This window comes from Pseudorca crassidens, chromosome 8 (assembly GCF_039906515.1).
Source record: "Pseudorca crassidens isolate mPseCra1 chromosome 8, mPseCra1.hap1, whole genome shotgun sequence".
In the NCBI taxonomy this organism is placed as follows: Eukaryota; Metazoa; Chordata; class Mammalia; order Artiodactyla; family Delphinidae; genus Pseudorca; species Pseudorca crassidens.
This window is the reverse complement of record NC_090303.1, coordinates 38,804,635-38,816,803: the sequence shown is the minus strand read 5'-3', so window position 1 is coordinate 38,816,803 and position 12,169 is coordinate 38,804,635. Positions and strand designations below refer to the sequence as shown.

General features: G+C 37.1%; 1 protein-coding gene across 1 annotated transcript in view; it reads right to left on the bottom strand.

The window, feature by feature from the left end:
• Positions 1 to 12,169, bottom strand: part of CRPPA (CDP-L-ribitol pyrophosphorylase A) — a 378,873-nt gene that overhangs the window by 24,304 nt on the left and 342,400 nt on the right. The window contains exon 13 of the mRNA XM_067746235.1: positions 3,542 to 8,931. The gene's annotated coding sequence lies outside the window, so the exon portion shown is untranslated. The remainder of the gene's footprint in view (positions 1 to 3,541; positions 8,932 to 12,169) is intronic.

Genomic DNA, 12,169 nt, shown 5'->3' with positions numbered 1-12,169 from the left:
CAAGCGAGGTAAATATGTAAAATATACATTATGTTAGATGCTAATAATTGCTATGGAGACAGATAAAAGAGGCATTTTGCAATTGCAAGTAGGTTTTTACGGTTGAAACATTGTTACTTTTCTTACAAGATTGATACATACAAACATATCTGAACACTTTTTGAATAATCCTTGATATTTTCTGCACGTATTACCTCTTGGGATAACGCCCCAAGTCTCTCAGCCAGTCTCTCTGCCAGTAAATGGGGAGTGAGAATTCAAACTCAGGACTGGCTGTCTCCAAAGCACATGCTCTTTCCACTACCCACTTTTTTTTTTTTTGTGGTGTGTGGGCCTCTCACTGTTGTGGCCTCTCCCGTTGCGGAGCACAGGCTCTGGACACACAGGCTCAGCGGCCATGGCTCACGGGCCCAGCCACTCCGCGGCATGTGGGGTCTTCCCGGACCGGGGCACGAACCCGTGTCCCCTGCATTGGCAGGCGGACTCTCAACCACTGCGCCACCAGGGAAGCCGTACCCACTATTTTTTATAATAAAATATAAATGAGTTTTAGATTTGCCACATCTCAGTTCTTTTATTAATGTGCATATAATTAAGAATTCATATCATTTAGAGAAATCACTGAATCTAAGTAGATTAAAGCAAATGCCTTTGGGTCTTTCTAGTCATAAGGCCATTCCTGGAAAGTTCTGGACACCTGTCTTAATGCCTAGTTATTGCTCAATCTGAAAATGGTGCCTTGAGTTGGACCTTGTTAGATGGTAACCAAGATGGCTGCAGAGTTGGTGAGGTGTGTTTGATGTTATCTGTACATTCTCCCAGAACTGCTCTAGTCCTTCCAGTTTATATATTGAAACGCTCAGGAGTAATCACCATTCTTAACAGACTGGATCTTGTCCAGGCCCAGATTCTTGGGCTTCTCTGAATCTCATATAATGGCCCCGGAATCAAACCCTATTAACTGCTAAGGACCACCCAGGAGTAGCCCTTAAACTGGTTGTAGACATATCGAATTTCCCAGAGCTCCTTCAGGCTAAAGTGGGTCACCCAGACCACACAGAGGCAGGACAGGAGATCTAGTGGAGTTTTGGGTTGGACTCTACTTCCAAAGAATGTGTGATGTCTTCTCCAGCACCGAGAAAACAAGCCAGAAAGGCTAGAGCCTATTCACTCATGGAAACAGCTTGGATGCAGTGTATCGTCCTACCACTTGGCTTCAGTAATGTGCGTGAGTATCCACTGTCCTCATCTGAGGATCACAGCTTATGAATCCTAAATTGTGAATTCTCCCAAGAATGTTGTAAAAGCCATCTGTCCAATCTAGCCTAACCAATAGATTAAAGAAAGCTTTCACTTTGTTTTCTCTCAATTGTCTCTGTCTGATTCTTGGTAAATTCAGATTATTTTCATCAGTATTTTTCTAGAAAATTATTAACTAGGTAATTATATGTGCATTACAATTTTTAGATGACATGTGTTATATATGTGGAAGAGTCACATCGTTTGTCATTCAGTTTATTTCTGCCCATGAGTTTTGGGAACACCTCAATCAGAAATATCTACAACATGAAGATTATATCAGAGTGAATTCTGTGAACTGACAGTAGTAAATTGGGATTTGCTTTACTTTTTTTAAAGCCTGATTGTGCTGGTACAGTACTTGACCTTACACCTAGTTGTATGTCTTTGTTTTATATGAGCAAAAGTGGAAAGTGATAAATGAGCATATTGAACCATTCTCTAGCTGAGAATTTTTGACCTTCTGAGTATCTATTACCACTGCCATGTTCTAAGCCTTTCTACTAAATCCCTTGAGCAGTTCAAAATTGATATTGTTATTTAGAAGAAATTTTTCTTGTGTAAAGAGATATTAGCATGGTTACACTACAAGTCACCATATAATCTGATCTAAGCATAGCAATGCCTCTGAAAAACCCAGGATGCTGCTTTTCCTTTAACCATCCATCAACCCGATGACTGAGAATGTAAGACAATTTTATTTATGATATTCCACTTTCTGCCGAAACCAAGAACAAGAGGTCTCATCAGTTTATAAAATATTTAAAATTTCATCTAAGATAGATAAATAGATGTGCAAGTGATAGTTCTATAGAGAAAAGAGAAAATTCTGCTAATTTGTCTATTTCTTGAATAAGAGGGGTGGAGGGCTAACCCAAGAGTCATTTGTCAACCACCATGTGGAATCACTTATGCCAGACCGGGCCATCAATTAAATTGGAAAGCACTGCACTGCACTTTCTAGATTGTAGAAAAAATGCTTATACAAATCAAAAAGAGGGAGCAGCAAGACTGTACCTAGTTGATCCAATCCCCCAAGTTCCTCCAGTTCTATTACCATAGACTGTCTTTCATCACCTCCTGGATTTTCACTACAACTGCACTGCAATACCAGCATCCAGTTACATATCCACACCACTGGTTAGCAGACACCCTAAGAAATCTCTCCAGTTTAGTCATTTATGTGTTAGTGAGCAGGGAGCCCCACTTCCCTCATTGCCACAAAACTTACTTCTGCAGGACTGGAGTGATGGCCATTTTCTTTGGCTGACAATTTAGTTTTTAAACCCTTAATGGAGCATCTGCAACTACTGTTGTATTGACATAATTTCAAATGCAGTTGTGTTTCCAGTAATCTATGACAGTTTTAAAAGTTTGAAGAGACCAGGAGCTGGAGACAACAGTAGAGCAGATGTGTTTCACTGGGATTTGTTAATATCTTACTAAGCTATGTTATAGAGACATTTCAGGAGGCAGGCATCAGCTCAAGCAACAACTCATCTTTAAACACACATACTTCCATGTCAAGTGATAAAATGAGAACACACAAGCCACCGAACACCCAGCCCAGTATGCAACTATCATAGATATATATAAGGTGAATGAGTAAAACAGTCTCGTAAGTTACATGAGTTCAAGGAGCTTCTATTCCAGGGGTGGGGGGTGGGGGTGGAAGGGGAGGGAGTGGCAAAATCAGATTGAAACAAAAATAACAAATAAGTAAATTACAATTCTTCCCAGAAGGTGACAAGTGCAATGAAACGATGAACAAGTGGAACACGGTAAGGGAGCTCCAAAGTACAGGGATTGGCGAGGGGTGTCAGGTCACAGAATCTTAGTCAGTATACTGTCTGACAAAGTGATATTTGAACACTTAAAGGATGTGAGGGGATTAGGAATTATTTTAAAATAATAAATTATCAATTAAATATGAAAGTATAAAAAATTAATATGATAAATTGCACAACAATCTGATAAACAGAGCTGAAAACTAAGTAAGTTGTCAGAGAGCAAGAATGACGGTAAAAACAAACTTTCCTCAATTCTCACTGTGCTCCTCCCAACTGCTTCTTTTCCATAACTCCCTTCTTCCTCATTTCCTGCTTCGCTCTTCTTTTCTTTCCCTGACAAATTCACATGCTTCTTCTCCCTTTATAGGTGTACTTTTTAAATTACATGAATAACTAGAAGTGCTTCCAAGAATACATTATTATTTTCCCAGGAAACCAACACACCCACTTACCTTATTCTTGCTAGAAACACCTTTTTTTCTTTACTCAGGTTGTGACCATCAGAATTATAGTAAGCGCTGTCTCATTTAATGATTTTAATTTTGTTCCTAAAACCTTGCCCTAAAGTGAAAGGTCGTAAATTGAAAGCAAAATTCATTAATTTTAAAGGGAAATTACGAGGTATATTATTCCAATCCAAAATACTCAAAAAAATTCTATAGACTGGAATATATATATATCAAGTGAACAATGAAAACAAGTTTATATAAATAAATAGTATGAATAAATACAAACAAGAGTTTGAAAATAAAAGTCTGAACATAAATCGTAATGAAGTTTATTTTACTCACCGAGGAAGGAAGAGACTGAATAAGGGATGGCAGTCACAGTTGGTGCTTATCTTCAGACAGGAATTTGAAAATTGGATCTGCTAGATATATTAGTTTCCTACGGCTGCCGTAACAAATGATCACAAGTTGGGTGGCTTGGAACAACAGACATTTATTCTCTCATAGTTCTGAAAGCCAAAGGTCCAAAATCAAGTCCAAAAGCCTTGGCAAGCCTTCTGGAGTCTCCGAGGGAGAATCTGTTCCATGCCTCTCTCTTAGCTTCTGGAGATGGCAGGCAATCCTTGGCATTCCTTGGCCTGTAGATGCATCATTTTAATCTCTGCCTCTGTCTTCACATGGTGTTCTCCCTCTGTGTCCCTGTGTCCAAATGTCCGTGTTCTCATGAAGACATCAGTTGTTTGATGAGCACTCACCCTCCATTATGATCTTATCATGACTTGACTACATCTACAAAACCCTATTTCCAAATAAGCTCCTATTCACAGGTACCAGAGTTCAAGATTTGACCTTATCTTTTTGGGAGACACAGCTCAGCCCACTGGAAAAGAATTTCTTTAAGACTGTGATGAAATAAAGGCTAAACCTGAGAGCAGTGGAACACGTGGACACACGTGGAAACATGTACAAAAGAGACTATAGATTCAGAAGATGCAACATCTGTCTTCTCACCTGGCATCCTAACGCAGAGCAAAAATGTTTTGTTTCATCCAGACATGATGCTCGATTTGAATTTGTTGCAAATGATATTCTTATTAGAAATTATTGTGTTAAGTAATTGGCAATTGTGACTTTTCCTGGAAATATATTGTTTATAGTTTTCAGTACATTTTGGGATGAAACCGTTATTTCAAAAAAGTGTTATTTTGAGAAAAGTGAGCTGTTATGGTGAAACTGGTCAATTGAACAGTCATAATGTGAAGTAAATCTATATCTCTAGATTCAAGAGCAACTCAACTGTAATCTAGATTCATCATTTATTTTCATGATAATATACTAAAAGCAGTATTTCCAATGTATGCTACTGAGTAGGCCCTTAAAATTCTTAAATATCCCTATAGTGTATAATTTCTGCATAAAAATGGAGGGAGAGAAAAAAGATTGTTGCCATGTGGATGTTGCAGGTTCATTTTCTGATTAAGTAATTTGAACACCAACTGTTATTGGTTGAATTATGTTCCCTCAAAATATATGTTGAGGTCCTAACTCCTAGTACCTCAGAAGGTTATTTGGAAATAGGGTCTTTGCAGATGTGCTCAAATTAAGGTGAAGTCATTAGGGCCCTAATCCAGTATGAATGGTGTCCTCATAAAAGAAATGTGGACAGAGTCAGACACTATGTGAAGAGGTTTCACGAACCTTTATCTTCACATAGATAAAGGCAGAACACCATGCATGTACAGATGAAGGCTGAGATCAGGGTGCGGCATCTATAAGCCAAGGAAAACCAAAGATTGCCAGAAAACCACCAGAATCTAGGAGAGGCGTGGCAAGGATTGTCTCTTACAGCCAATCCTGTCAATACCTTGACCTTGGATATAGCCTCCAGATCTGTAAGACAATAAATTTCTGTTGTTTAAGCCACCTACTATGTGGTATCTTGTTATGGTAGCCCCAGAAATGAATACATCTCCTACTGTCAGAAAATTTTATGCCTCTTGGTGTGAAGGGGGCTAAAATTGATATGACATAAAAATTTAAAGTTATTTATTATATGCCATGGACCTTCAAAGTTTGGTCTTGAACAATGGAAACCTCAAATACTGAATGCCAGGGGTCTATCCTATACTGGAGCTTCCCAGTACAACTGTGTCCCTACCTCTCTGGGAGAGTATGGTTTAATTATAGCTCCAATGAGAGATGAAACTCAGGTTCCTATAACAAGGGTGGTCAGTGGATGAAGTTGCATCTCTTCTCTTTCACTTTGGGTGACTTAACTCCAAAGAGGAGTCTGAGATGGCACTGAAGTGTAACATATATGTAGCAGTAACTCCTCACTACCAGCATAACCTCCACGTTTTTACTCCTTCCTTTGTGAGAGAGGATAGCGGAAGGCAAGTACCCAGCTAAAAATATATTTCTCAGCCTCACCTGCTCAAAGGATGCTCAGTAAGATGCACGCACATCTTATAGGCAAGATGTGATAAACAGCTGGATGAGACCTCTGGAAAAGTTTACTAAGCTGACAAGGGCCCCTTCTTTTCTTCTTCCTCAAAAACTGGTTGTAAGGTGTTGAGGTCCAGCAGTCACTTGGGGACCATGAGTGGAAGGCTAAGAAATTCATCCCAGAATCCCTGACACTCTTGTGCTATTGAACAGCTATCAGTAACTGCCTATCTCTATACTTTTTATTGATTGACAAATATGCATAGATATTTAAATCACACAAGTCAGCAGCCTGTCACTGGTAGCCAAATGCAATTCTTAACTGATATAAAAATCTATTCTTGCAGTAGACACTCCCTTGGTTTCCAAGTTTCCAGTTAGCTTGATCTGAACTTGTCACACTTTACAATGCAGATTAGTACACTAACATTCTTCATTTTTTGTCACTGAAATAAACATTTGACCATGAGAACATTACTGCACATTTCAAGGAACATACTTCTAATGAAACCATAATAAATATGTTTACTCTGAGGATTATTCTTGTTTTATCAGGTGACTACTTCAGAGATAAAGAAAATTCCCCCTCAAAAAAACCTTTAAATTACTTAAGTTTTTTAAAATTAATCAGAACAAGTAATCAAGCCACAAAATGGGTAAGACCTAACTATCTGGTGTGAGTTTCACAGAGTTTTCAATTTTGTGGGCAGCCAAAAAGAGATGAAGGTGGCAATGGTTATTCACTGATTCACTGAGACCTCTCCAAATAGCTTCACTAGCAGAGGAGTGGAAATTAAAAAGGAAGAATATGAGGGATTCTTTGGGGATATTAACCACCTTTTTGGAACCCAAGTAATGTCTAGAGCCTAATTCTAAGAGTACTGGTAGGTGTAACATGGAAAACACTTTAAAAAATATACCACAGAACCACTTACCTGGGTACCTACCAGGTAAGTTTGTTTTATTCATGTCTTATGGATAAGAGATAAATGGAAGCCATTCTTTGCTTTTAATAATTCCTCTTTCCTTTCTCCATTCAAAGAAAAAATTTTAAAAATAGAGGAAAAAGAAGGCGATCATCTGAATTCCTTAAAAATTGAGGTTACAGCATTGCCTAAGATTAAGCTTATGTAATCTTCAATATTATAAAGTTAAAAGCATGTGGTCAAAATGTTGTTATTGTTGTTCTTTTTTAAAGAAAGTGAGGTTTTAAGAGATTTCCCCATGCTTTCCTAGTTAAAAGAGCTTATTAAAAACCTATGCTTTTTTCTGCAGTTTCCCCCTTAAAATTGTATTATTTCACTTAAGAAGTCTTAGCTCAATTCAGTTACTTGGCGTTGTTTCTTTGAAGGTGTCATCGTCCATGTGAAAAAAACAAGTTGCCCATGATGACCAAGTACCTGAGATGCTTCAGATGGTTTGCCTTTTCTTTTTTTCCTTTTTTTTTTTTTTGCGGTACGTGGGCCTCTCCCTGTTGTGGCCTCTCCCGTTGCGGAGCACAGGCTCCGGACGCACAGGCCCAGCAGCCAAGGCTCACGGGCCCAGCCGCTCCGCGGCATGTGGGACCCTCCCGGACCGGGGCACGAACCTGCGCCCCCTGCATTGGCAGGCGGACTCTCAACCACTGCGCCACCAGGGAAGCCCTGCTTTTTCTTCTTGGCTACAACATCTAGGCTCAGCAAAACTGTCTTAGTCAAGGGCACAGGTAAAAATATTTTTAATTGAGCACCATTCCAGAACAGTCAGCCAATAAAGCCTTTTTAGGATAGCTCTTCCCGGGCTTATGATAAGCTCTTCCCGGGCTTAGGATAGCTCTTCCCGGGCTCACTCATTGACAATCTTAAGCAACAGCAGACTTCACTTAAAAAACACACTGTAGTTCTTAGCCAAAGGAACAAAAGTCACAAGTGGTTCCAGCATTCTCGTCTTTCTTTCCTCCTAGTTGCAGATTTTCACTTTAGGACTTCTGATTCTGCTAATATTGTAAGTGCTTCTTCTTCCCTTCCAATCACCATTCTCTCATCTTTTTATTTTCATAGCCATTATCCTTCCAAATCCTGTTTCTGAATGACATCATTCTCGAGTTCTTTGACATCTACCTAGATACTTGAGTGTAACATCTCAAACGTGTTTGGCATCTTGGAGTATAATGAGATTTCATGTTCATTATCTTATTCCTGAGGAGGCAGGTCAGGTAGGGAGAATCATAAATACAAGTTCTGACACTGAGGATCAGAACAGCTACTTATAACTCAGCCAGTATCACATATATGCTAAGTGACAGAGCCAAGACTTAGCATCCAGTCTTCAACTTCCTCGTCCAGCTCTTCATTCCCTCTGCGGTGCTTCTACACTCACTTTTGAAATGGGTACTTTTGCCCCATCAACTAGGAAGGTGACTGAAGTGACTCGTGGGAGATAGAATTCTCTCCCAGTCAGACATGTCTCCAAATCGAATTATTAACATTGCTGAAGGTTTAAGAAGCTACTAAGGTACAGAAAAATGTTATTTTGAAACAAACCATTTACATTATGTTACTCTCGACAGTTAGGTCATTTACCAAAACTATAATATTCAATGCCATTCATGCAAATCTAACACAAAGCCATTCTTAAAAGCTGAACAAATGACAAATGTTTCCAGAGGTATCCTTGGCCTGAAATATGTGGTTACCTTCGGGAATTTTATGAATCCTGGTACAGGATGTCATAACAATGTCTGCTTGGGTCAGAGAGCTTCTGCTCCGAGATTTACAGGACATTTGGCTTGTATTCTTTGTTCCTCTATCTCATCAGTTATTTCTAAGGAGACCTGTATTGCCACAGTCTTGAAAAATGGTCTTCAGGGTTAGGGAAGGATGAAGATTGGTGGCAAAAATCCAGTTTTTCTCCTCTGTTCTTCCAATTCCCACTTAATTTTAGCTCTGTCTGTAGCCATGAGAATCAGCCTAGCGTAAACACAAAAATAAGGTTGAATAAGCACACCCAGAGCCTAAATAAATTAAACCAAACTTTGTAGGTGAGGGTATGAGTAGCTGGAAGCTTAAAAATCATGTATACCTGTATTTTGTCTTGATTATTTTTGTTTTTTCTTAGCCATCTTTGTTGGAGAGATATTCTGAGTTTATTTATTAGAGAAAAAAAATGTTAAAACTTCTCTCACATTAGGAAGTAATTTGCCGGGACTTCCTTGGAGGTCCAACGGGACTTCTAATGCAGGGGGTGGGGAGTTCGATCCCTGACTGGGGAACTAAGATCCCACATACCGTGTGGTGTGGCCAAATAAATAAATAAATAAATGCCATTTAAAAAATAAATAAAATGGTTAAGATGGTAATTTAAAAAAAAAGGAAGTAATTTGCTGAGTCAATGATCCATTCAATAAGTACTTACTGAGAGCTTATTTTGAGAGACACTGTGGTAAGTACTGGGGACAGAATATGAACCAGACAAGTATGGTCTTGCCTTGATGAAGCTTACCGTTGATGGAAATGTACAACAGTACAAATAAAAATTAAACATAATAAGGGCTGCAACAGTGAGAATATAGAATTCTATGAGAAAATTTAGAACAAAACATTCCTGTGGGTATAGCTAAGATTAAATACAATCCACTGTATATCTGGTTTAACTCAGTTCAAACTTCCTCCTACTCTTAAGAAATTATATAGAAATAAAAATAAATACGGGTGATATTATTATAAGGATAACCTTGAGCTTGCTGTAACATAGAGAAAAATGTAGATCATTCTTAAATTTGAATCCATTAATAATTTTTGTATTCTATTAATTGCAATGTAGTGTCTTCTAATACTATGTGACATCCTCTTTCTAAATATGAAGAGATTATTTTGAACATTAGTTTAGAGTAAAATAAAAAGACATGCTCTTTTATGCTAATAATTATTTTGTAACAGTAGGACTCCATCTTCCTTGATTTGTGTCTCGAAGTGGCTGCACTTATGGGTGTAATTCCATGTGAAAATAAAGCCACCAAAATCCATTAATATGGTAGGAGATGGGCAGCTACAGCTAATGTTCATCTGTTCTTTTAATGAAGAAATTATAAATTATTTATTACTTTTAATAAAGAAATTATATTATTCTACAAGATGGTTACTGCTTTAGTGCGGTCATACAAATATATCACATTTTCAAATTGCTCACCCAAATTCACTGCTAAGAAGGTATGCCTGATAACCTGATACCGATTTTAATAAAAGAATAATAATGAACTGGAGCACATTACAAGTTACTTTTCTTAACTCAGCAAATTTACATAGTGTTTCTACAAGAAATAACCAAGAAACCTTGGCAAGATTCTATACTGACTTTACAATGTCATTCCAGGGAAAGAACTTGCTGTGGTAGAACCGCTATAGCTCCACTGCAAAAATCTTAGCGCTGAGTTGATGATTTGACAAACAATACCAGCGCCACTCAAACTGAATGAACACGAACATTTATTTCTATTTATGAATATGTACTGCTATCATATTGTTTAGGAAATATTTTCCACAAGAACTTTATTCCTATCATCAGGACAGCCTAACTAGGACATATGATAATAGATGCTCCAAGATTAGCCAGCTGTAATTTGAACATTTATCATAACTTGAAATACCTTTAAATTTTGATAGTAAGGATCCAGTCTATTGAATTTTAGTCTTGAGTCAGGCCAGAGCTATTTTGGTACTAATTTAATAAAGAAATACCTTGTTGAAGATTTACTTCTTCCTTGTCTTTTTAACAGTATACATATCCACTTGATCAGTGATGCAAATCTAACTACAGGAGATCCATGGAACTGACAGGAATCATGGTACTCCAATCCATAGAATCTGAGAAAATGTTTGCCAGACTCAGATTTACATCAGTCTAAAATAAATACCTTCTAGTTTCTCTATCTAGTCGTGTTTCCTAAAGGGCTACCAAGTCTGACAGCTGCTATAGCTATAGCTATAGGCAATCCTATTTTAGAGCTGATAGTACAAAAGAAAACAAAAAACAAAAAACCCACACACACACACACACAATTTTTTTAATGTTCACATTTCCCAAGAGAGTAGCTGTCAGCTATCCAGGGAATGTGTCTATGTGGGCCAAACCACAGAGAAATATTCTTATCTAGTGTATATTTATTTTACCATTTGCCATATTATAAATATAATCCAAATTTCCCTTTCTTCATGAAATGTTAATACATGTGTTCTAATCTGAAGCTGGAAATCTGTGTCATACCAGTGCTCTTAAAAGAATAGCAAAATAAAAAATTTCATATTATATCCAGATATTTTTACTTAATACATTTAAAAAATCTACATTTATATAACTAGCCTCAAATAATGATTAAATTATGCATAATATTAAAAAATAGAAAAGTGTCCTTAGTCTTTAAATACATTTCAAAAAGAAAGATTCTTATTCATGAATTAAGTAATATACTTTCTGTGAATGTTTTCATTGAGTATATGGTATATAGTACATGCTTGAAAAAGATGTTTGAATTTATTGAAAGAACAAATTAAGTATCTAATCGTATACATATATCTAATCACATTAGCATAATATTAACTGTGGTATTCTAAACATTCATATATCCAGTCCAATATAAAACTCTTTTTCACTAATTCACTTAAAAACTGCACTTTCAAAACAATAAAAAATAATCATACTTACTTTTAAAAGTTTCTTGCTGTCTTCTCTTTTAAAAAAATAACAGTTTCTAATTAAAATTTGACTTTTTAATAATTTGTAGCTTAAGGAATTTGAGCACACATATTTGTTTTCCTTTCCTGTGGCACCCCACTTAAAATGATAGTAAAACAAAAACAACAATAAAGAATACACTTATAACAGTGAAAGAAATAGAAGGACAACAAAAAGTAGATGAGGAGAACTAATTTTCTGGCAGTTGGGCAGCCTAGATACTCTTAACATAACTTGCCCTGAAAACAACTAAAAATGCTGGATACAATGTACACAGCATCAGTTGAATTTGTGGGTATGCTATAAAGAGGTGAGGATTATTTAGGCAAAAACTTGGTTTTACCTTGAAGATATTTGTCAAACCCAGGTAATCTTGAGCTATAGTTTCCAAAATTTCACAAATCATGGGAAACATGAAGTAAACCCTAGAGCCAAGCCAATATGGAACTCTTACAGATGATTTTTCTACGTAAGCCA